This window comes from Salvelinus alpinus, chromosome 27, assembly GCF_045679555.1.
Source record: "Salvelinus alpinus chromosome 27, SLU_Salpinus.1, whole genome shotgun sequence".
NCBI classification, from domain to species: Eukaryota; Metazoa; Chordata; class Actinopteri; order Salmoniformes; family Salmonidae; genus Salvelinus; species Salvelinus alpinus.
Genome location: NC_092112.1, coordinates 42979221 through 43004633, shown reverse-complemented (window position 1 = coordinate 43004633; position 25413 = coordinate 42979221). Strand labels below are relative to the sequence as shown.

The 25413-nt window shown below is 43.2% G+C and overlaps 1 protein-coding gene across 9 annotated transcripts in view; it reads left to right on the top strand.

The window, feature by feature from the left end:
• Positions 1-25413, top strand: part of LOC139556632 (1-phosphatidylinositol 4,5-bisphosphate phosphodiesterase beta-4-like) — a 148398-nt gene that overhangs the window by 55718 nt on the left and 67267 nt on the right. The window contains exon 1 of one of the 9 annotated variants that reach the window (XM_071370830.1): positions 19368-19530. The exons of the other annotated variants lie outside the window; for them this stretch is intronic. The gene's annotated coding sequence lies outside the window, so the exon portion shown is untranslated. Of the gene's footprint in view, positions 1-19367; positions 19531-25413 lie in introns of those variants that run through there. 9 annotated transcript variants of the gene reach the window in all.

The window sequence follows — 25413 nt, the reverse complement described above, 5'->3', positions numbered from 1 at the left end:
TAATGAAATGCTTGTAATTATACTTCAGTATTCCATAGTAACATAAAAATATCTAAAGACACTGAAGCAGCAAACTTTGTGGAAATTAATATTTGTGTCATTCTCAAAACTTTTGACCACGACTGTACATCATATTTGACTCGTCACGTTGAGTCAAATGGTTCCTATTTTTAAAACCTCTCATGAAGTTGGTTGGTCTGTGAATTTGATATTTTTTGTGATATTATGATTGTCTGTTTGTTTCATATCAGCAAAGGAGTTAAAACGATGTCAGTTCCACTTTAAACTGTAGGTCACTGGTTACTTTGTGTGCTAAATGTGAAAAAATAATAATAATTTGCAATGGGAAGTAATAGTTATGCATTTTGGCCAGATTTTTTTCCAAACAACCCATCCAGCAAAGGAAAGGCACCCTGTGTGAAAAATCATGTCTTCTTATGCTTTTTTAAATGAGTTTTCACTCTCAAAATCCCATGTAAAAAAATAAAATAATGGATGGTCTAAGTCCACAACAATGCTTAAACCACATCAATCTGATTGGGTGGGCCTGTCAGGGCCTGGCTCCTCAGTGGGTGGGCCTCTGTCCACCCAGGCCCATCCATGTCTACTCCCCTGATGCAAATAGCGCATGATGACAATTGTGCATCACAAATAGCCTACTAACCAACACTTCTGACTAAACTTGTTCAATACCTGGTTTGCATACCCATTGTTGCCTTAGTAAGCATTTCCTAGTAGATATCATAAGTTGAAAGATCTTTCCAACCTACCGGCTACCGATGTCCTTCTTCTATGAGCTGCTCCATGGCAAAACCAGTTGAGAGCTGCACACTCTTGCTGTCTGCAGATGATATTCAGCTGAAACTAGGCTATATGTGCAGCACACGTGAATATATTTCATGTGCTTTGCGATTGTGTAGGCTACTTTGTGTAGGATTTTTCTATTGTACTACATAATTGATGTCGTATACCTCCACTACACTATTTTGATACGCATCAGTAGGGATTAAGAAGTGAGTTTATGCAATATCCACTGAAAAAGTGGGTATATGGCTTATACCTGCGTATACCCTCCACTACACCACTGGACCTTTGTGTTTTACAAAAAGTGCTCTCTCCTACATGAGTGACCTGGTATTACGGTTGCTGTTCTTTTCAGCATCACCAACCTGTCACACACTGAAGACCTATAGGTTCACCACTGTACTAACCTGTCACACACTGAAGACCTATAGGTTCTCCACTATTATACCCTGTCACACACTGAAGACCTATAGGTTCCCCACTGTACTAACCTGTCACACACTGAAGACCTATAGGTTCTCCACTATAATAACCTGTCACACACTGAAGGCCTATAGGTTCACCACTGTACTAACCTGTCACACACTGAAGGCCTATAGGTTCACCACTGTACTAACCTGTCACACACTGAAGACCTATAGGTTCACCACTGTACTAACCTGTCACACACTGAAGACCTATAGGTTCACCACTGTACTAACCTGTCACACACTCAATACCTATAGGTTCACCACTGTACTAACCTGTCACACACTGAAGACCTCTAGGTTCACCACTGTACTAACCTGTCACATACTGAAGACCTATAGGTTCACCACTGTACTAACCTGTCACATACTGAAGACCTATAGGTTCACCACTATACTAACCTGTCACACACTGAAGACCTATAGGTTCACCACTGTACTAACCTGTCACACACTGAAGACCTCTAGGTTCACCACTGTACTAACCTGTCACATACTGAAGACCTATAGGTTCACCACTATACTAACCTGTCACACACTGAAGACCTATAGGTTCACCACTGTACTAACCTGTCATACACTGAAGACCTCTAGGTTCACCACTGTACTAACCTGTCACACACTGAAGACCTATAGGTTCACCACTGTACTAACCTGTCATACACTGAAGACCTCTAGGTTCACCACTGTACTAACCTGTCACACACTGAAGACCTATAGGTTCACCACTGTACTAACCTGTCATACACTGAAGACCTCTAGGTTCACCACTGTACTAACCTGTCATACACTGAAGACCTCTAGGTTCACCACTGTACTAACCTGTCACACACTGAAGACCTATAGGTTCACCACTGTACTAACCTGTCACACACTGAAGACCTATAGGTTCACCACTGTACTAACCTGTCACACACTGAAGGCCTATAGGTTCACCACTGTACTAACCTGTCACACACTGAAGACCTATAGGTTCACCACTGTACTAACCTGTCACACACTGAAGACCTATAGGTTCACCACTGTACTAACCTGTCACACACTGAAGACCTATAGGTTCACCACTATACTAACCTGTCACACACTGAAGACCTCTAGGTTCACCACTGTACTAACCTGTCACACACTGAAGACCTATAGGTTCACCACTGTACTAACCTGTCACACACTGAAGACCTATAGGTTCACCACTGTACTAACCTGTCACACACTGAAGACCTATAGGTTCACCACTGTACTAACCTGTCACACACTGAAGACCTATAGGTTCACCACTGTACTAACCTGTCACACACTGAAGACCTATAGGTTCACCACTGTACTAACCTGTTACACACTGAAGACCTATAGGTTCCCCACTGTACTAACCTGTCACACACTGAAGACCTATAGGTTCACCACTGTACTAACCTGTCACATACTGAAGACCTATAGGTTCACCACTGTACTAACCTGTCACACACTGAAGACCTATAGGTTCACCACTGTACTAACCTGTTACATACTGAAGACCTATAGGTTCCCCACTGTACTAACCTGTTACACACTGAAGACCTATAGGTTCACCACTGTACTAACCTGTTACATACTGAAGACCTATAGGTTCCCCACTGTACTAACCTGTTACACACTGAAGACCTATAGGTTCCCCACTGTACTAACCTGTTACATACTGAAGACCTATAGGTTCCCCACTGTACTAACCTGTTACACACTGAAGACCTATAGGTTCACCACTGTACTAACCTGTCACATACTGAAGACCTATAGGTTCACCACTGTACTAACCTGTTACATACTGAAGACCTATAGGTTCCCCACTGTACTAACCTGTTACACACTGAAGACCTATAGGTTCACCACTGTACTAACCTGTTACATACTGAAGACCTATAGGTTCCCCACTGTACTAACCTGTTACACACTGAAGACCTATAGGTTCCCCACTGTACTAACCTGTTACATACTGAAGACCTATAGGTTCCCCACTGTACTAACCTGTTACACACTGAAGACCTATAGGTTCACCACTGTACTAACCTGTCACATACTGAAGACCTATAGGTTCACCACTGTACTAACCTGTTACATACTGAAGACCTATAGGTTCACCACTGTACTAACCTGTCACACACTGGAGGTCTATAGGTTCACCACTGTACTAACCTGTCACACACTGAAGACCTATAGGTTCACCACTGTACTAACCTGTCACATACTGAAGACCTATAGGTTCACCACTGTACTAACCTGTTACATACTGAAGACCTATAGGTTCCCCACTGTACTAACCTGTCACACACTGAAGACCTATAGGTTCACCACTGTACTAACCTGTCACATACTGAAGACCTATAGGTTCACCACTGTACTAACCTGTCACACACTGAAGACCTATAGATTCACCACTGTACTAACCTGTTACACACTGAAGACCTATAGGTTCCCCACTGTACTAACCTGTTACACACTGAAGACCTATAGGTTCACCACTGTACTAACCTGTCACACACTGAAGACCTATAGGTTCACCACTGTACTAACCTGTCACACACTGAAGACCTATAGGTTCACCACTGTACTAACCTGTCACACACTGAAGACCTATAGGTTCCCCACTGTACTAACCTGTCATACACTGAAGACCTATAGGTTCACCACTGTACTAACCTGTCACACACTGAAGACCTATAGGTTCACCACTGTACTAACCTGTCACACACTGAAGACCTATAGGTTCACCACTGTACTAACCTGTCACATACTGAAGACCTATAGGTTCACCACTGTACTAACCTGTCACACACTGAAGACCTATAGGTTCACCACTGTACTAACCTGTCACACACTGAAGGCCTATAGCTTCACCACTATACTAACCTGTCACACACTGAAGGCCTATAGCTTCACCACTATACTAACCTGTCACACACTGAAGACCTATAGGTTCACCACTGTACTAACCTGTCACACTGAAGACCTATAGGTTCACCACTGTACTAACCTGTCACACACTGAAGACCTATAGGTTCACCACTGTACTAACCTGTCACACACTGAAGACCTATAGGTTCACCACTGTACTAACCTGTCACACACTGAAGGCCTATAGCTTCACCACTATACTAACCTGTCACACACTGAAGGCCTATAGCTTCACCACTATACTAACCTGTCACACACTGAAGACCTATAGGTTCACCACTGTACTAACCTGTCACACACTGAAGACCTATAGGTTCACCACTATACTAACATGTCACACACTGAAGACCTATAGGTTCACCACTGTACTAACCTGTCACACACTGAAGACCTATAGGTTCACCACTGTACTAACCTGTCACACACTGAAGACCTATAGGTTCACCACTGTACTAACCTGTCACACACTGAAGACCTATAGGTTCACCACTGTACTAACCTGTCACACACTGAAGACCTATAGGTTCACCACTGTCACACACTGAAGGCCTATAGGTTCACCACTATACTAACCTGTCACACACTGAAGACCTATAGGTTCACCACTGTACTAACCTGTCACACACTGAAGACCTATAGGTTCACCACTGTACTAACCTGTCACACACTGAAGACCTATAGGTTCACCACTGTACTAACCTGTCACACACTGAAGACCTATAGGTTCACCACTGTACTAACCTGTCACACACTGAAGACCTATAGGTTCACCACTGTACTAACCTGTCACATACTGAAGACCTGTAGGTTCACCACTGTACTAACCTGTCTCACACTGAAGACCTATAGGTTCTCCACTATACTAACCTGTCACACACTGAAGACCTATAGGTTCCCCACTGTACTAACCTGTCACACACTGAAGACCTATAGGTTCACCACTATACTAACATGTCAAACACTGAAGACCTATAGGTTCACCACTGTACTAACCTGTCACATACTGAAGACCTATAGGTTCACCACTGTACTAACCTGTTACACACTGAAGACCTATAGGTTCACCACTGTACTAACCTGTCACATACTGAAGACCTCTAGGTTCACCGCTGTACTAACCTGTCACACACTGAAGACATATAGGTTCACCACTGTACTAACCTGTCACACACTGAAGACCTGTAGGTTCACCACTGTACTAACCTGTCACACACTGAAGACCTATAGGTTCACCACTATACTAACCTGTCACACACTGAAGACCTCTAGGTTCACCACTGTACTAACCTGTCACACACTGAAGACCTATAGGTTCACCACTGTACTAACCTGTCACACACTGAAGACATATAGGTTCACCACTGTACTAACCTGTCACACACTGAAGACATATAGGTTCACCACTGTACTAACCTGTCACACACTGAAGACCTCTAGGTTCACCACTGTACTAACCTGTCACACACTGAAGACATATAGGTTCACCACTGTACTAACCTGTCACACACTGAAGACCTATAGGTTCACCACTGTACTAACCTGTCACACACTGAAGACCTATAGGTTCACCACTGTACTAACCTGTCACACACTGAAGACCTATAGGTTCACCACTGTACTAACCTGTCACACACTGAAGGCCTATAGGTTCACCAGTGTACTAACCTGTCACACACTGAAGGCCTATAGGTTCCCCACTGTACTAACCTGTCACACACTGAAGGCCTATAGGTTCACCACTGTACTAACCTGTCACACACTGAAGACCTCTCTATGGTTCCCTATCCAGTGTTATTATTACCTAAGCTACATTATTACTGATTGTTGTAGGCCTTTTCCTTTCCTTGCCTGTTTCTTACCACCAGGCAGCTGGCCCAAGGATAAGCTATTTGTCCGGGTGATGTTCCTAAAGCCTATGGGAATAGATGGCTGCTTTTACAGACCACTAGTCTGTTGGAGACATACAGTTGAAGTCGGGAGTTTACATACACTTAGGTTGGAGTCATTAAAACTAGTTTTTCAACCACTCCACAAATTCCTTGTTAACAAACCATAGTTTTGGCAAATCGGTTAGGACATCTACTTTGTGCAAGTCACTTTTCCAACAATTGTTTACAGACAGATTATTTCACTTATAATTCACTGTATCACAATTCCAGTGGTTCAGACGTTTACATACACTAAGTTGACTGTGCCTTTAAACAGCTTGGAAAATTCCAGAAAATGATGTAATGGCTTTAGAAGCTTCTGATAGGCTAATTGACATCATTTGATTCAATTGGAGGTGTACCTGTGTATGTATTTCAAGGCCTACCGTCAAACTCCGTGCCTCTTTGCTTGACATCATGGGAAACTCTACAATAACTCTACAATCATGGGAAACTACAATAAAATTGTAGACCTCCACACGTCTGGTTCATCCTTGGGAGCAATTTCCAAACGCCTGAAGGTACCACGTTCATCTGTACAAACAATAGTACGCAAGTATAAACACCATTGGACCACGCAGCTGTCATACTGCTCAGGAAGGAGACGCGTTCTGTCTTCTAGAGATTAACGTACTTTGGTGCGAAAAGTGCAAATCAATCCCAGAACAACAGCAAAGGACCTTGTGAAGATGCTGGAGGAAACAGGTACAAAAGTATCTATATCCACAGTAAAACGAGTCCTATATCGACATAACCTGAAAGGCCGCTCAGCAAGGAAGAAGCCACTGCTCCAAAACCGCCATAAAAAAGCCAGACTACGTTTTGCAACTGCACACAGGGACAAAGATCGTACTTTTTGGAGAAATGTCCTCTGGTCTGATGAAACAAAAATAGAACTGTTTGACCATAATGACCATCGTTATGTTTGGAGGAAAAAGGGGGAGGCTTGCAAGCCGAAGAACACCATCCCAACCGTGAAGCATGGGGGTGGCAGCATCATGTTGTGGGGCTGCTTTGCTGCAGGAGGGACTGGTGCACTTCACAAAATAGATGGCATCATGAGGCGGAAAATTATGTGGATATATTGAAGCAACATCTCAAGACATCAGTCAGGAGTTGAAGCTTGGTCGCAAATGAGTTTTCCAAACGTACAATGACCCCAAGCATACTTCCAAAGTTGTGTCAAAATGGCTTAAGGACAACAAAGTCAAGGTATTGGAGTGGCAATCACAAAGCCCTGACCTCAATCCTATAGGACATTTGTGGGCAGAACTGAAAAGGCGTGTGCGAGCAAGGAGGCCTTACAAACCTGACTCAGTTACACCAGCTCTGTCAGGAGGAATGGGCCAAAATTCACCAAACTTATTGTGGGAAGCTTGTGGAAGGCTACCTGAAATGTTTGACCCAAGTTGAACAATATAAAGGCAATGCTACCAAATACTAATTGAGTGTATGTAAACTTCTGACCCACTGGGAATGTGATGAAATAACTAAAAGCTGAAATAAATCGTTCTCTCTACTATTATTCTGACATTTCACATTCTTAAAATAAAGTGGTGATCCTAACTGACCTAAGATAGAGAATTTTTACTAGGATTAAATGTCAGGAATTGTGAAAAACTGAGTTCCAATGAATTTGGCTAAGGTGTATGTAAACTCCCGACTTCAACTGTATATCCCTGGTGTGTGTGTGCTTGTGTGTGTAGAAACCCCCCAGTGAGCCAGGGTCTCTATAAATACTCTGGGATCCCAGTCGGCCTGAACACTGCTACCAGGAGGCTGACTGTGTGTGTGTGTGTGTGTGTGTGTGTGTGTGTGTGTGTGTGTGTGTGTGTGTGTGTGTGTGTGTGTGTGTGTGTGTGTGTGTGTGTGTGTGTGTGTGTGTGTGTGTGTGTGTGTGTGTGTGTGTGTGTGTGTGTGTGTGTGTGTGTGTGTTTGACGGACGCAGCCAATCAGTCCCACCGGGTGTACACAATGGGGACCAGTGGTGTCAGAGAGGAGCAACATCTGTGGATGAGGCTTTTTTGGCAAGAAAGGGCTTCTCTCTCGATCTCTTTTCGCTACCGTCCCCTTTCTATTTCATTGCCCTTTCTCATTCTCTCCCGCAGTATTTCTACCTCTTGATATTATCTCTCTGAACAACATTTTACTAATAAAGGGTTCTCATTCAGACTCTTCATTGCCTGTTTGCTGAAGAGGAGCTCACATTTGTCTTAACATGTAGAACACATTTGTCCTTCCTTTAGTTGTTGCCAAATAAAGTGTTGGAAATGGCGAACAGTACTACAGTAGCACTAGGCAGTCATTAGTCATTAGGATTAGACGCTGATATTAATGGCGTTTTAAATTCCACTCACAGTTCGCTGTAGTGGATCTGACAGAAACCACTCCAAACAGTAATGGATGGGGATAACATTACATGACCTCTGAATAAGAATCTAAAGTATCACTAGGTCAGGGGTTCCCAAACCTGTTTGGCCCGCGACCCCCTTTAGGGAAGTACAGAAGATCATCAGGCAATAATTTTGTATGATCTTCTGTGAAAAGAACATCATCATTGATTTAGTCCCTGGTCTTGTCCACTCGGTTCTAACGGCTTGTGGGCATAATAGAGGAATGCAGTATGTACAGTTGAAGTCGGAAGTTTACCTATACCTTAGTCAAATACATTTAAACTCCGTTTTTCACAATTCCTGACATTTAATCCTAGTAAAAGTCATTTTTCTTAGGTCAGTTAGGATCACCACTTTATTTTAAGAATGTGAAGTGTCCAAGCTTTTTAATGGCACAGTCAACTTAGTGTATGTGATCTTCTGAACCACTGGAATTGGGATACAGTGAATTATACGTGAAATAATTTCTGTAAACAATTGTTGGAAAAATTACTTGTGTCATGCACAAAGTAGATGTCCTAACCGACTTGCCAAAAACTATAGTTTGTTGACAAGAAATTTGTGGAGTGGTTGAAAAACGAGTTTTATTGACTCCAACCTTAAGTGTATGTAAACCTCCGACTTCAACTGTACATACGTTTTCCCGAGAGTCTTATCTCTCAGTGATCCGGTCATAATATTTTATAGCTTAAACCATTCAAAAGGTAGAGCCACATTTTTGTAAGGAAGAAAACAGAAACCTCTTTGTTAATTACAGCCGCATCTAGTGGCTACTGGAGAATACTGCCGTAACCCCGGTTCTATGAACCAAGTGTATATGTTCTCTCGCGACCCCATTTTCAAATCAGGCGACCGCACATGGGGTCACGACCCCTAGTTTGTGAAACCCTACACTTGGTTATCTGCCTAGAAATTTGGGAACTGGGAAGTAAACTACCATTTAACCCCTGCCCCCTCTCCACTTTCCTCACCTCTGTCCCCCCTTTCTCTCTCTCTCTCTCTCTCTCTCTCTCTCTCTCTCTCCCCGTTTCTCTATATGGCCATGTTTTATTTCGGAGGTTGGAAAATATGCTGTATTCTCCTTGCTGCCTTTTCATAAGGGCAGGAGGGCACACACATCGTATATTATAGGTACTTATTTGGGCAGGGGGAGAATTCTGAGGTTTTGTGGCGCTTTCCCTGGAGCGAGAGAGCTCCCTCTGTTTCTTTTCCTCTCTTTTCTTTTTCTCTCTCTGTTCTCTCTAGCTGTCTTTCAAACCCACACACTCTCCGAGGGGGTCATGCCGAAACCGGAAGAGATGGGGCAGAGAGGAGGGGGAGGGGAGAGAGAGAGAGGAGTAGCTCTCCTTAAGAAAGAGCGAGAGCGAAAGAGAGAGAAGGAGTAGGGCTCTTTGAGAGGGAGAGAATGAGTAGGGCTCTTTGAGAGAGAAGGAGTAGGGCTCTTTGAGAGAGAGAGAGAGAAGAAATGGGACAGACCTGCAGCAGGCCGTTACTGCTGTCTGTCTGTCTGTCTATTATTAGTCTGTCCAATAACATATTCCACTAATGACTTGTCCAGGGGGCAGCAGGGTAAGTCTATCTAGGGGATGATGAAGTTCCCCTGGGCTGGAATCCAGGCTGGCCCAGGCTCCACTGTTTCTACTGGGGCTGGGAGGTCATTGGCCCTGTGTGTATGTGTGTGCCTGTGTCAGGGTTTCCATTAGGACCAGCAGCATTTTAATTTACCAGACATTTAAGAGATTTACCTGACCCATATGCATTGGGTATGTAACCTGAATAGTGCGTCCGCACACGGTACTCAGAATGACAGAAATCACATTTTTAGATTATGGTCATTCATATTAACAGAAGATGCAAGTTGAGGACGCAAAGATGTGAGGTCCTTTTTTACCTAATTCTGATGCACACTTTGAAGATAGAATATCTGTCCACGTTTGCTTTTCCTCAGCCAACAAGATGATTAACGACCAACACAATCACTAGCCTATGTCAATATACTATACTAGAAAATATAGTAGAAAAGTTGACCTATTCTGTTGGTCAGCTTGTCGAGAATAAATAGCCTATTCCAAACAGACTACGACATTTGTGGGACGATAGATCCAAAATTCATACAACCAGTATGAATAGGCGACATAAAAAAATAGTTAAAAAGCAATGAGTCTGATAAAACAGATCAGAACGATTAACTTAAAATGTTGATGTACTATTATGTATTCACATTATATAAGCGCAGCAATGCGCACAAGACGGTAGGCTATGTTCGTTCCATAATGCAATTAGCGGGAGGAAACACTTTTGTCAAAAGCGCACCGCACATACCGGCGGTTTCACGTGACAGAGATGAAAATATCCTTTTAGAAATGTAGAAAAAGGTGACATCTAATATGCAACAACTTGCATGGGTTGCTGATATCACTAGGACTGTGCCTTTTGGCTACTGGACAATGAAAGAAAGTTGATATGGTCTGATTTTTCCGAGGCTACTTTGAAGGTAAGACATGCCTCATGATATGTAGTCAAACGTTCAGCTTTCAAATAATGAAGTATATGTTTTCAAAATGCGTTCTGATTCCAGCTCATTTGTAAGTGGTGTGTGACGCGCTGATGAGGCCTGCCTTCCGTTGCTTACGCATTTGCTGTTTAAGACGCTGTAGCAGCTGCTCTCACGCTGTCTGACAGATTTTCGCTTAAACGCTCTGTATCTGGATGCTGTACGCGTGTGATAAATAAGATGCATAACGAATATACTGTACACCCAAATCAACCTATAGACCGATGAACATGACCAGTCCAATGTATTTCCATCGACTGGTACTTCCATCAATTAACAGGCTAAAAAGCATTATTTCGCAATGGGATTTTTTCTTCCAGCGCCAATTTTGTTCATCAGCTTTTTTAGATTTTTTTGGTGCCAAAAGCCGGCTATTACAGGCTTACAGAAACCCTGGTGTGTGTGTGTGTGTGCCTGGCTGTGTGCATGCGTGCCTATGTTGTGTGGGATTTTGACCATGTTTGGGCAGGCCTAGTTGATGAGAACCAAGAGCTGTGTGTGTGTGTGTAGGGGCGTGTGTAGGGGCGTGTGCTGAACTCTAGCCCTCCTAATCTGGTCTAAATGAGATACAGAATGGTTCAGCTACACACACACACACACACACACACACACACACACAGAGGTAGAATTCCTCTAGAACGGAGAAGTAAACTATATATACAAAAGTATGTAGACACCCCTTCCAATTAGTGGATTTGGCTATTTCAGCCACACCCATTGCTGACAGGTGTATAAAACCGTGCACACCGCCATGCAATCTCCATAGACAAACATTGGCAGTAGAATGGTCTTCCTGAAGTGCTCAATGACTTTCAACGTGGCACCGTCATATGATGCCACCTTTCCAACAAGTCAGCTCGTCAAATTTCTGCTCTGCTGGAGCTGCCCCGATCAACTGTAAGTGCTGTTATTGTGAAGTGGAAACGTCTAGGAGCAACAATGGCTCAGCTGCGAAGTGGTAGGCTATACAAGCTCACAGAATGGGACCGCCGAGTGCTTAAGCAAGTATCGCATAAAAATCGCCTGTCTTCGGTTGCATCACTCAACTGCCTAGTTCCAAACTGCCTCTAGAAGCAAGGTCAGCACAAGAACTGTTCGTCGGTAGCTTCATGAAATGGGTTTCCATGGCAGAGCAGCCCCACACAAGCCAAAGATCACCATGTGCAATGCCAAGTGTTGGCTGGAGTGGTGTAAAGCTTCCCAATCTGGGAGTCCAACGGACTAATCTAGGTTTGGCGGATGCCAGGAGAAAAACTACCTAGTACCAACTGTAAAGTTTGGTGGAGGAGGAATATTGGTCTGGGGCTGTTTTTCATGGTTCGGGCTAGGCCCCTTAGTTTCAGTGAAGGTAAATCTTAACGCTACAGCATACAATGACATTCTAGATGATTCCTTGCTTCCAACTTTTTGGCATCAGTTTGGGGAAAGCCCTTCCTTGTTTCAGCATGACAATGCCCCCGTGCACAAAGCGAGGTCCATACAGAAATGGTTTGTCGAGATCGGTGTGGAAGAACTTGACTGGCCTGCACAGAGCTCTGACCTCAACCCCATTGAACACCTTTGGGATGAATTGGAATGCCGACAGCGAGCCAGGCTTAATCGTCCAACATCAGTGCCCGACCTCACTAATGCTCTTGTGGCTGAATGGAAGCAAGTCCCGGCATCAATGTTCCAACATCTAGTGGAAAGCGTTCCCAGAAGAGCGGAGGCTGTTATAGCAGCAAAGGGAGGGGGGATAGTTGACAACTGGTGTCCACATACTTTTGGCCACGTAGTGTATTTGATAGCTCAGGATAATAATGTATCATTATACACAAGATAATATTGAAACAAAGTTGCATTGTAACAAAGTAGCATTATACCATGGTAACAACATTTTATCAATAGGCCAACTATGTGTATGTAAAGTTGTGCATTATGGCCTACATTTCAGACTACATTTCCCATGATGCTTCCCAATGTCCCTCCATATATGAGGGTCACTAGGGACTTAAGCTCCTAAATGAAGTCATCCTCTCAGGCAGTTGTGGTTGTGTTTGCTCCTGTCTCTGTGTCTCTGCTCTGGACTGTGGCTTACCTTAACTCCCCAGGATCCATAGGCATTTCCCATGATGCAATTCTCGTCCAACGTCATTGTGGAGAACCGTCAACGTTCAACCCCGAAATAACCCTGACTGTCAGACTCGTCTGAGTTGTACCATTTCCAGTCACTGTTAACCATGTTAGACTGTGGCACAACAGCAGTTGTTGATAGTGGAGTTTCTGTGAGGGAGGGAGGTCAGAAAGGGTTTTAAGTGAGCTAATGCGTTAGATCAGGGGTTCGTAAACCTTTTCGGCTCGTGACCCCATTTTGATATTTTAAAAAATCGCAACCCCACCATGTGGAAGAAGCCTGAAATCAACAGCCAATGTTTTATTTTTAAAGTTGGGCTATAGCAGTCTGTTACAAATCAGTCTGAGAGTACTTTTGACAATATTTCAATCTGAAGAAAGTATGGTTTGAAGAGACTGAAATGCATCAGAAAGTTATTGGGAAGTTCAGAATATCATCAGGTAATAATTTTGTATGATCTTCTGTGTAGAAAAGAACATGATCATTGATGATCTTTTCCCCCCCAGTCTGATTTAGTCCCTGGTCATGTCCACTCGGTTCTAATGAGTCCTTTGGGCATTGAAGACGGAAAGAGAAGACACGTACAGTTGAAGTCGGAATTTTACATACACCTTAGTCAAATACATTTAAATGCAGTTTTTCACAATTCCTGACATTTAATCCTAGTAAATATTCCATGTTTTAGGTCAGTTAGGATCACCACTTTATTTTAAGAATGTGAAATGTCAGAATAATAGTAGAGAGTGATTTATTTCAGCTTTTATTTCTTTCATCACATTCCCAGTGGGTCAGAAGTTTACATACACTCAATTAGTATTTGATAGCATTGCCTTTAAATGGTTTAACTTGGGTCAAAAGTTTCAGGTAACCTTCCACAAGCTTCCCACAATAAGTTGGGTGAATTTTGGCCCATTCCTCCTGACAGAGCTGGTGTAACTGAGTCAGGTTTGTAGGCCTCCTTGCTCGCACATGCTTTTTCAGTTCTGCCCACAAATGTTCTATAGGACTGAGGTCAGGGCTTTGTGATGGCCACTCCAATACCTTGACTTTGTTGTCTTTAAGCCATTTTGAGACAACTTTGGAAGTATGCTTGGGGTCATTGTCCATTTGGAAGACACATTGGCGACCAAGCTTTAACTTCCTGACTGATGTCTTGAGATGTTGCTTCAATATATCCACATAGATGGCATCATGAGGATGGAAAATTATTTTGTGAAGTGCACCAGTCCCTCCTGCAGCAAAGCACCCCCACAACATGATGCTGCCACCCCCGTGCTTCACGGTTGGGATGCTGTTCTTCTGCTTCAAGCCTCCCCCTTTTTTTCCTCCAAACATAACGATGGTCATTATGGTCAAACAGTTCTATTTTTGTTTCATCAGACCAGAGGACATTTCTCCAAAAAGTACGATCTTTGTCCCCATGTGCAGTTGCGAACCGTAGTCTGGCTTTTTTATGGTGGTTTTGGAGCAGTGGCTTCTTCCTTGCTGAGCGGCCTTTCAGGTTATGTCGATATAGGACTCGTTTTACTGTGGTATAGATACTTTGGTACCTGTTTCCTCCAGCATCTTCACAAGGTCCTTTGCTGTTGTTCTGGGATTGATTTGTACTTTTCGCACCAAATTACATTCAGCTCTAGGAGACGGAACGCATCTCCTTCCTGAGCGGTATGACGGCTGCGTGTTCCCATGGTGTTTATACTTGCATACTATTGTTTGTACAGATGATACATTCAGGCATTTGGAAATTGCTCCCAAGGATGAACCAGACTTGTGGAGGTCTACAATTTGTTTTCTGAGGTCTTAGCTGATTTCTTTAGATTTTCCCATGACGTCAAGCAAAGAGGCACTGAGTTTGAAGGTAGGCCTTGAAATGCATCTCAGGTACACCTCCAATTGACTCAAATTATGTCAATTAGCCTATCAGAAGCTTCTAAAGCCGTGACATCATTTTCTGGAATTTTCCAAGCTCTTTAAAGGCAGTCAACTTTGTGTATGTAAACTTCTGACCCACTGGATTTGGGATACAGTGAATTATAAATGAAATAATCTGTCTGTAAACAATTGTTGGAAAAATTACTTGTGTCATGCACAAAGTAGATGTCCTAAACGACTTGCCAAAACTATAGTTTGTTAACAAGAACTTTGTGGAGTGGTTGAAAAACTAGTTTTAATGACTCCAAACTAAGTGTATGTAAACTTCCAGCTTCAACTGTATACAGTGTTGTAACAATATGGTGAGCAGACCAAAGACCTTTGGTGAGCAGACCAAAGACCTCACAACCATAAAAGGCAATGGGTTCTATAACTGATTCAAGTATTTTTAGCCAGATCCTAATTGGTATGTCGAATTTTATGTTCCTTTTGATGGCATTGAAGGCCCTTCTTGCCTTGTCTCTCAGATCGTTCACAGCTTTGTGGAAGTTGCCTGTGGCGCTGATGTTTAGTCCGAGGTATGTGTAGTTTTTTTGTGTGCTTTTCTGTGGTTCCCAAACTTTTTATAGTTCTGTATCCCTTCAAACGTTCAACCTCCAGCTGCGTACCCCCTCTAGCACCAGGGGCAGCGCACTCTCAAATGTTGTTTTTTGTCAGCATTGTAAGCCTGCCACACACACACTATACTATACGTTTATTAAACATAAGAATGAGTGTGAGTTTTTGTCACAACCTGGCTCGTGGGAAGTGACAAAGAGTTCTTATAGGACTGGGTCACAAATAATAATAATTGTGAGTAACTCACCACAGGTGAATGAGAAGGGTGTGCTTGAAAGGATGCACATAACTCTGCAATGTTGGGTTGTATTGGAGAGAGTCTCAGTCTTAAATCATTTTCCACACAGTCTGTGCCTGTATTTAGTTGTCATGCTAGTGAGGGCCGAGAATCCACTCTCACATAGGTATGTGGTTGCAAAAGGCATTAGTCTTAACAGCGCGATTTGCCAAGTTAGGATACTCCGAGCGCAGCCCAATCCAGAAATCTGGCAGTGGCTTCTGATTTAAATTAAATTTTCACAGAACTGCTTGTTGCAATTTCGATGAGGCTCTCTTGTTCAGATATCGGTAAGTGGACTGGAGGCAGGGCATGAAAGGGATAACAAATACAGTTGTTTGTGTCATCCGTTTTGGGAAAGTACCTGCATAATTGCGCACCCAAGTCACTCAGGTGCTTCGCTATATCACATTTGACATTGTCCGTAAGCTTGAGTTCATTTGCACACAAAAAATCATACAATGATGGAAAGACCTGTGTGTTGTCCTTGTTAATGCAGACAGAGAAGAGCTCCAACTTCTTAATCATAGCCTCAATTTTGTCCCGCACATTGAATATAGTTGTGGGAGAGTCCCTGTAATCCTAGATTCAGATCATTCATGCGAGAAAAAACATCACCCAGATAGGCCAGTCGTGTGAGAAACTCGTCATCATGCAAGCGGTCAGACAAGTGAAAATTATGGTCAGTAAAGAACACTTTAAGCTCGTCTCTCAATTTAAAAAAAAAAAAACGTGTCAATACTTTGCCTCTTGATAACCAGCGCATTTCTGTATGTTGAAAAAGCGTTACATGGTCGCTGCCCATATCATTGCATAGTGCAGAAAATACGCGAGAGTTCAGGAGCCTTACTTTAACAAAGTTAGCCTACCTCCCATTTTCCCTGTATTGTCCAAAACGTCTTTCAAGCTGTCAGGCATTCCCTTGGCAGCAAGAGCCTCGTGGATTTTTTATTTAATTTAATTGATTTAACCTTTTATTTCACTAGGAAAGTCAGTTAAGAACTAATTCTTATTTACAATGACGGCCTACCGGGGAATAGTGGGTAGCCTTGTTCAGGGGCAAATTGACAGATTTCGGTTACTGGTCCAACTCTCTAACCACTAGCCTACCTGCTGGCAGTGGTGGATGCTGCAGTGTACCCAAGTGGTGTCAGGAGCAACTGCTTGCACGCGCGTTGCCACTCCGCTATGTCTCCCTGTCATGGCGTTTGCGCCATCAGTACAGATACCAACATGAGCAGCAGCTACGTTTGGCTACGTACGGACCGTTAGTGAAATTGCCGCGAGAGAGTAACCGTGAATTGGATGTTAATTGTTTGACTAGGCTACCTGTATTTGACATTGTGTTGTTATTTCGCTGAACGCTAGATGGTTTAATGTTTTTGGCAGGGAAACGAGGCTTCTCTGAAGAGAGAAAAAAACCTTGACCATATGTATAACCCAGTTGGAAAATATAAATGGACTGTTGGAAAATGTTTACATATATATGTATATATTTTAATTTTAAATGGGAATCACATTTTTATTGTGCGTACCCCAGTTTGGGAATACTGTCACGGCCCAGGTCTAGCAGAATCTGTGCAGAAGATCTAGGTGCTGCTGTAGGCCCTCCTTGGTTGGTGACAGAAGCACCAGATCATCTGCAAACAGTGGACATTTGACTTCAGATTCTAGTAGGGTGAGGCCGGGTGCTGCGGACTGTTTTAGTGCCCTCGCCAATTCGTTGATATATATGTTGAAGAGGGTGGGGCTTATGCTGCATCCCTGTCTCACTCCACGGCCCTGTGGAAAGAAATGTGTGATTTTTGCCAAATTTAACCGTGGACTTGTTGTTTGTGTACATGGATTTTATAATGTCGTGTATGTTTTTCCCCCAACACCACTTTCCATCAATTTGTATAGGAGACCCTTGTGGCACATTGAGTCGAAGGCTTTTTGAAATCAACAAAGCATGAGTAGACTTTGCCTTTGTTCTGGTTTGTTTGTTTGTCAATCAGGGTGTGCAGAGTGACTACGTGGTCTGTTGTACGGTTGTTTTGTAAAAAGACAATTTGACATTTGCTCAGTACATTGTTTTCACTGAGGAAATGTACAAGTCTGCTGTTAATGATAATGCAGAGGATTTTCCCAAGGTTGTTGTTGACGCATATCCCACGGTAGTTATTGGGGTCAAATTTGTCTCCACTTTTGTGGATTGGGGTGATCAGTCCTTGATTCCAAATATTGGGGAAGATGCCAGAGCTAAGGATGATTTTAAAGAGTTTAAGTATAGCCAATTGAAATTTGTTGTCTGTATATTTTATCATTTCATTGAGGATACCATCAACACCACAGGCCTTTTTGGGTTGGAGGATTTTTATTTTGTCCTTTAGTTCATTCAAGGTAATTGGAGAATCCAGTGGGTTCTGGTAGTCTTTAATAGTTGATTCTAAGATTTGTATTTGATCATGTATATGTTTTTGCTGTTTGTTCTTTGTTATAGAGACAAAAATATTGGAGAAGTGGTTTAACCATACATCTCCATTTTGGATAAATAACTCTTTCTGTTGTTTGTTTAGTGTTTTCCAATTTTTCCGGAAGTGGTTAGTCTATGTATTCTTCAATTACATGACTGCTTTTATGTGCTGTTCCTCTCTCTCTCTCTCTCTCTATCTCTATCTCTATCTCTCATCTCTCATCTCTCTCTCATTACGCCTAAAATTACACACAAAATCACTGAAGCTGGAGTCTTATATCTCCTTCTCTAACTTTAAGCATCAGCTGTCAGAGCAGCTTGCCGATCACTGTACCTGTACACAGCCAATCTGTAAATAGCACACCCAACTACCTCATCCCCATATTGTTATTTATCCTCTTGCTCTTTTGCACCCCAGTATCTCTACTTGCACATCATCATCTGCACATCTATCACTCCAGTGTTAATGCTAAATTGTAATTATTTCACCTCCATGGCCTATTTATTGCCTTACCTCCCTACTCTTCTACATTTGCACACACTGTACATACATTTTTCTATTGTGTTATTGACTACGTTTGTTTATGTGTAATTCTGTGTTGGTTTTTTTGTCGCACTGCTTTGCTTAATCTTGGCCAGGTCGCAGTTGTAAATGAGAACTTGTTCTCAACTGGCCGACCTGGTTAAATAAAGGTGAAAAAATAAAATCAAATAAATAGGGAACTCCCTGTGCTTCAGCCCTGTAAATACCACACCAACACATCCACACACACTGCTGCAGCCTTCTTATATGCTGATAGCCTGGGGGAACCCTCCCATCTCCTCCCCCTCTCTCCTCCACTATCAGAGAGGCCTCTGTTTGTTGGAGGTGGAGCTTTAGCATGCAGACTCAAACGCATGACTGTACTGGAGCACCTAGAAGTGCACACACACACACACCACACGCTGTACTGTACATCATTTGGTGGAGGACAGTGTATAAGGGGGAGCCCCATCCATTAGGTGATGTGTTAAGTCCTTTGTTTAACTCCATTTTGCTGGGCTGAAAATGAACTGCTATATATAGAACTCAAAGAGAGATAAAGAGAGAGAGAGCGGAGGGAGCGAGGGAGAGAGATGTGAAGGTAATGTTCGCTATTTTTACGAGCTCATCTGCTTCCTTTGTCTCTTGAGCCTACTGGCAGATAGCCTTTTATCTGTCTAAGTGTGTGTGTGTGTCAGCAGCAGTATGGCCACGATGGTCAGCGTGTGTGAATGCAAGTTTCCATCACAAAATGATAGAATCAAGCTGCAAGATACCTGGCTATGTAAAGAACAGGTTGACAGGCTAATGCCGAAGTAGCGGTACTTTTCTTTGTGTTGCTCCTGTGGTTTCGAAATGTAATATCTTTCCTATGGGCCTCTGTATCCTCTCTAGGTGGAATGGGCCTTGTTTAAAGCGTCTCATATTAGCTCTGTATCACAGTCCTATTAAGAGCTTTGTGTTACACTAGCTCCTTTCTCCAGTCCCCCTTACTGTAAGCCTGAGCCCTGAGGGACACACACACACACACACACACACACACACACACACACACACACACACACACACACGCACAGAGACGGAGGGATCAGAGAAACCTCAGATGACACACACACTGAGGAGAGGAGCTGAAATGTGGAGTAATTGATGTGAGCTCAGAGGGATGAATTTTCACAGCTCACCTCTTCCTCCTCCTGCTCCTCTTCTCTCCTTCGCTCCCTCACCTCCCTTCTCTTTTGTTTGACTTGATAAGCATCAAATGTAGGCCTATCATAGCTCATCTGAGCCGGTTTTCTCTCCATTTGCCACACGGACCTTAGATCACCCAGACATTGACTTAAGTGAAATTGAGTGTTTTCCACATAATGGTGAAGGTTAGGATTTGATCCTAGAGGTGCCGAGGTGTCTTATGGTATCAAAACAGGTTGGATCGGTCTCAATAACGTGAAGCTGCACTAGGTAAACACACACACACACTCCCAGTACACACTGGATCTCGTGTGTTTTGCTCTTCTTCACTGGATTTAACATACGGAACGCACGCATGCATACACAAACACACCATTGATTTTAGGGTTATTTCAATCATGTGCTACGGGATCCATAAAACGAGTGTATCCCTCTGCAGGCCTCTCTCCCCTAGTTTCCTGCTGAATGAAATGGCTACATACCGTCTTGGTAAACATGGGCGTGTTATGGTGTGGTGTTGCCTGATTTCCAGGGGAATCATTAACCTCAACCGTAATGTGATTCGGTCTGATCTCCTTTATTAGAATGTCATTTCACATACTGTATCCGGTGCCCACTTAATCTATCATATCCTTGTTTTTCTAATTTCTTCTCTATATCACATGCATTATGCTTTTAGAATAGAACGATTATTTAGTTTTTTGATAGGAACAGATACAGTGAAAATACTGGCAGAGTGACTTATAAAGAGTGACTTATAAAGAGTGACTTATAAAGAGTGACTTATAAAGAGTGACTTATAAAGAGTGACTTATAAAGAGTGACTTATAAAGAGTGACTTATAAAGAGTGACTTATAAAGAGTGACTTATAAGGAGCTTGCACTAAACATTGACAGGCGTTTGTTGAAGATTGCCACTTTATAGGCAGCATGTTCTTCTGTGTGTCGAATCAAATCAAAGTTTATAATACATCTTGAAATGTAGGAACAAACCCAATTAACCCAAATAGCGCCGTAACAGTAATCCAAATGGAATCCAAGAGCAATCTCACTGGATGAATTTATTCCGAAGGCACAGGACATACACTGAGTGTACAAAACATTAAGAACACCTGCTCTTTCCATGACAGACTGACCAGGTGAGTCCAGGTGAAAGCTATGCTCTCTTATATATATGTCACCTGTTACATCTACTTCAATCAGTGTAGATTAAAGAAGGATTGTGTACGTGTGCCATTCAGAGGGTGAATGGACAAGACAAAAGGTTTAAGTACCTTTGAACGGAGTATGGTAGTAGGTGCCAGGCACACTGGTTTGTGTCAAGAACTGCAATGCTGCTGGGTTTTTCATGCGCAGCATGGGCCAGCATCCCTGTGGAACGCTTTCGACACCTGGTAGAGTCCTTCCTCCTGACGAGTTGAGGCTGTTCGGAGGGTTTGAGGGGGGGTTCAACTCAATAGTAGAAAGGTGTTCTTAATGTTTTGTTCACTCAGTGTATAAAGTGGGGAAAAACAGAATCAAATCAACGTTTATTGGTCTCATACACAGTTTTGCAGACGTTATCGCAGGTGGAGCTAAATGCTTATGTTTCTAGCTCCAACAGAGCAGCAATATCTAACAATACAATGATAGTACACAAATAATCCAACACTTTTTTTTTTAAATAACAAGAAATTAAGACATATCAGTACGAGCAATATCAGTCTGGAATATAAATATTGACATTTTAGTCATTTAGCAGGCGCTCTTATCCAGAGACACTTACAGTAGTGAGTCATACTTACTTTTTTCGGACTGGTCCCCCGTGGGAATCGAACCTACAACCCTGGCATTGCATACATATAAATGTATATAAATGGTGTGTATAGACAGTATGGACAGTATATGAATAGAAAAGGTGTGTATAGGATGAGCCATGACTAGAATACAGTAAACATTTTGCAAGTGACCAGTGTTCAGTGAAGGTTAACACGCTTGAATGTATTACTCACGTCGGCCATGGAGATCGGGAGCACACAGTCATTGTGAGTGGCGGGGGCCCACGTTGGTGGCTTGGTGTTGTTTTCCTCGAAGCGGGCGAAGAAGGTGTTTAGCTTATCCAGGAGTGAGGCGTCGGTGTCCGCGACGTGGCTGGGTTTCCCTTTACAATCCCTGATTGTCTGGAGTCCCTGCCACATACGTCTCGTGTCGGATCCGTTGAATTGCGACTCCACTTTGTCCCTGTAATTTAATTTGCCTCTTCGATTGCCGTACGGAGGTCATAAGTCCGTGTTCCCAGTCAACTTGCCGTGGTTAAATGCAGTGGTTCGCGATTTCAATTTTGCCCGATTGCTGCCATCGATCCACGGTTTTCTGGTTTGGGTAAGTTATAATCCTCACAGCAGGAACAACATCCTCTATGCAGTTCCTGATGAACCCAGTCACCGAGTACGTTTACATGCACTAATAATTCAATATTAAACTGATTATGGCAATAGGCCGAGTATGCTTGTTTTAGGTCATAATCTAAGGAAGCATACTCCGATTAAAACACCTGGATTTCTGACTAATAGTTCATATTATTAGGACATATTAACAGGTTAATGGGCGTTGCACCAGTGTGTTTGATCTGCCGATGTACTAGCACGAGCAGCACGAGCTTCCTTCTTTTGCGCGAGTGAAGCGAGCTTGGGAAAAACGGAAAATATGCACGTTAGAAATAGTTTTCGCGTGCCAACTTCATATGTCCGAACTCAGAATCAAATAGGCATCACAAAAATAGCTGCTCGTTGCGGTAGAACGTTTATTTTGACTGGCGATTTTTCTGCATTTATCAGAGTCCCGTCGGGAACACTGATTTCAAACAGGATTATTAGGGAAATCTTCTTGCAAACGTTTAAATCAAACTATTATATCAAACTGACTACTCACAGTAATCGTGTGATTGTGTGTATGTGACCGTACTCAGTGTATCAGTCAATACTGTTCCCAGAGGCGACCTGAACATTTCCCAGTACTGCCTGATCAAAACAGTCTTGAAGCATAGACTCCGATTGGTCAGACCAACATTGAACGGTCCTTACCATGGGTGCTTCCGGCTTAAATTTCTGCCCTATAGGAGAGGAGGAGTGTGTGTGTGTGTGTGTAAATAGAACACACCTCAATTCTCTCTCTCTGTTGGTTTAGTTAAACAGCCTTTCTAGTTTATGACCTCTGCCAAGGGCAACCGCTAACCAGGATACGCGCGCACACACACACACACACACACACACACATATACATACACACATACACACATACACACATACACACATACACACATATACACATATACACATATACACATATACACATACACACAGACAAACCTCCCGTGCCAGATCTCAGGGGAACAGTGATGGAACAGTGAGAGACACAGGAGGGAGCAGGACCCGGATCAGGGAGGTGTGTGTCTGTTTGTGTGTGTGTGTAGGTAGCCAGGGGAGGGGTTCTAAATCATTAAACACCTCTGTGTAGAACATTGTGTCAGTGTAGGCAGGTGGAAGCTCCAGGTGGAATTCAGAAGAACACTTGGTAATGTTGTGTGTGTGTGTAATTTTACTGCGAGCAAAACTGGTATGATTATATTGTAGAATGTTACTGCATAATCCATCCTTCAAAATATGTGGTATTGTTGCAGTCAGCTGTACGGCTGTGGGACATGCTACTGCAATGAAATGTGATTGGTTTTCTGTGCAGCCTCGTAAACGGTATTTTAGCAGAAGAAGTGCTCTGTGACCTGAAATGACTTGGGGTCCTGGCTGAGTTCACTGCTTTTGACCAGGCCTCAGTCAGAGGGTGAGGTTGGATCGTTATAATGGAAGATTGTATTCAGGCTGGTGCAGAGAGTGGGAGAGCTGCTGCAGCACGTTGCAGATGTAGCCAGCCCGGAAAAACCTTCGAGAGATGGGCTGTGTCACGAATGGCACCGTATGGCCTATATAGTGGTCTACTATTGAAGTCGTCCACTCCACAGGGAATAGGGTGTCATTTGGAACGCAGCCACGGTCATCTGTATGCTGTGGAGAGGATGTCAGGGTAGTGTGGTGCAGTGGTCTTGGAGCCCTGGATCTCTGCTTTTGTAATTACTTAAAGAGAATGTCTCCTCAGAAATATTCCTTTTTTTGGGGGTTGTGTAGATGGGAGAAAGCAGCATTTTGTATTGTGTGTGTCCGGTTGTCCCCAGTGGATGCCCTGTCATCAGCCAGCCTTGATCTGCTTTCTTTAAGCTGAGCTTCTGTCAGACTAGCGGATCTGTTAATCAAAATTGACAAATGTCCGTACGACATAGTTCTCTCTGCTTCGCTCTGCTCTCCAATGGGTTGGGTAGGCTGTTCACGTCAAGAGAGAGATGGGGACTATCACGGGCCCAAAGGCACATCTTTACCTGTACATCACTGGGGCCGAGCTCCCTGTCATCCAGGAGACCTGTACCAGGCGGTGTCAGAGGAAGGCCCTAAAAATGGTCAAAGAATCCAGCCACCCAAGTCATAGACTGTTCTCTCTTCTACCCACTTCTACCCACAGCTTCTACCCACAAGCCATAAGACTCCTGAACAGTTAATCAAATGGCCACCCGGACTATTTACATTGATCCCCTTTTTTATTTGCGCTGACTTGCACGCTCACTGGACTCAACCCACACACTCACAAATACTTACACTGACACTCTAGCACACACACACATGCATATTGACGCCACACACACCCACTCACACATAGACACACTTTCACACTCTTTCACACTCTTCACATACTCTGCTGCTACTCTGTTTCTCTATATTGATTGCCGAGTCACTTTTACCCCTACGTACATGTACATATTACCTCCACTACCTCGTACCCCTGCACATTGACTTGGTACTAGTACTCCTGGTATATAATCTTCTTGTTTTATTGTGTCACTATTTCCTTTAGTTGCAAATGTTCCTTGCTTTTTAACTCTGCATTGTTGGGAAAAACCTGTTGTATTCGGGCGCTTATGACAAGTAAAATGTGATTTGATTTGATTTACCTATATCGCTCTTTGTCTCTTTGTCTCTCTGTCTCTCTCTCTGTCTCTGTCTCTCTGCCTCTCTCTCTCTCTCTCTCTCTCTCTCTCTCTCTGCCTCCCTGGCTGTCTCTGTCTCGGTCTCTCTGTCTCTCTCTCTCTCTCTGATGTGCAACATGTTTCTGAAAGTCTATTTGAGTGTTGTTCGATCCGTTTTATTGATTCCGATCTAAGACAGTGTCATCCAGCTCGGCGAGGTAGCCTAGTACCTGGTAGTTATTGGTATAC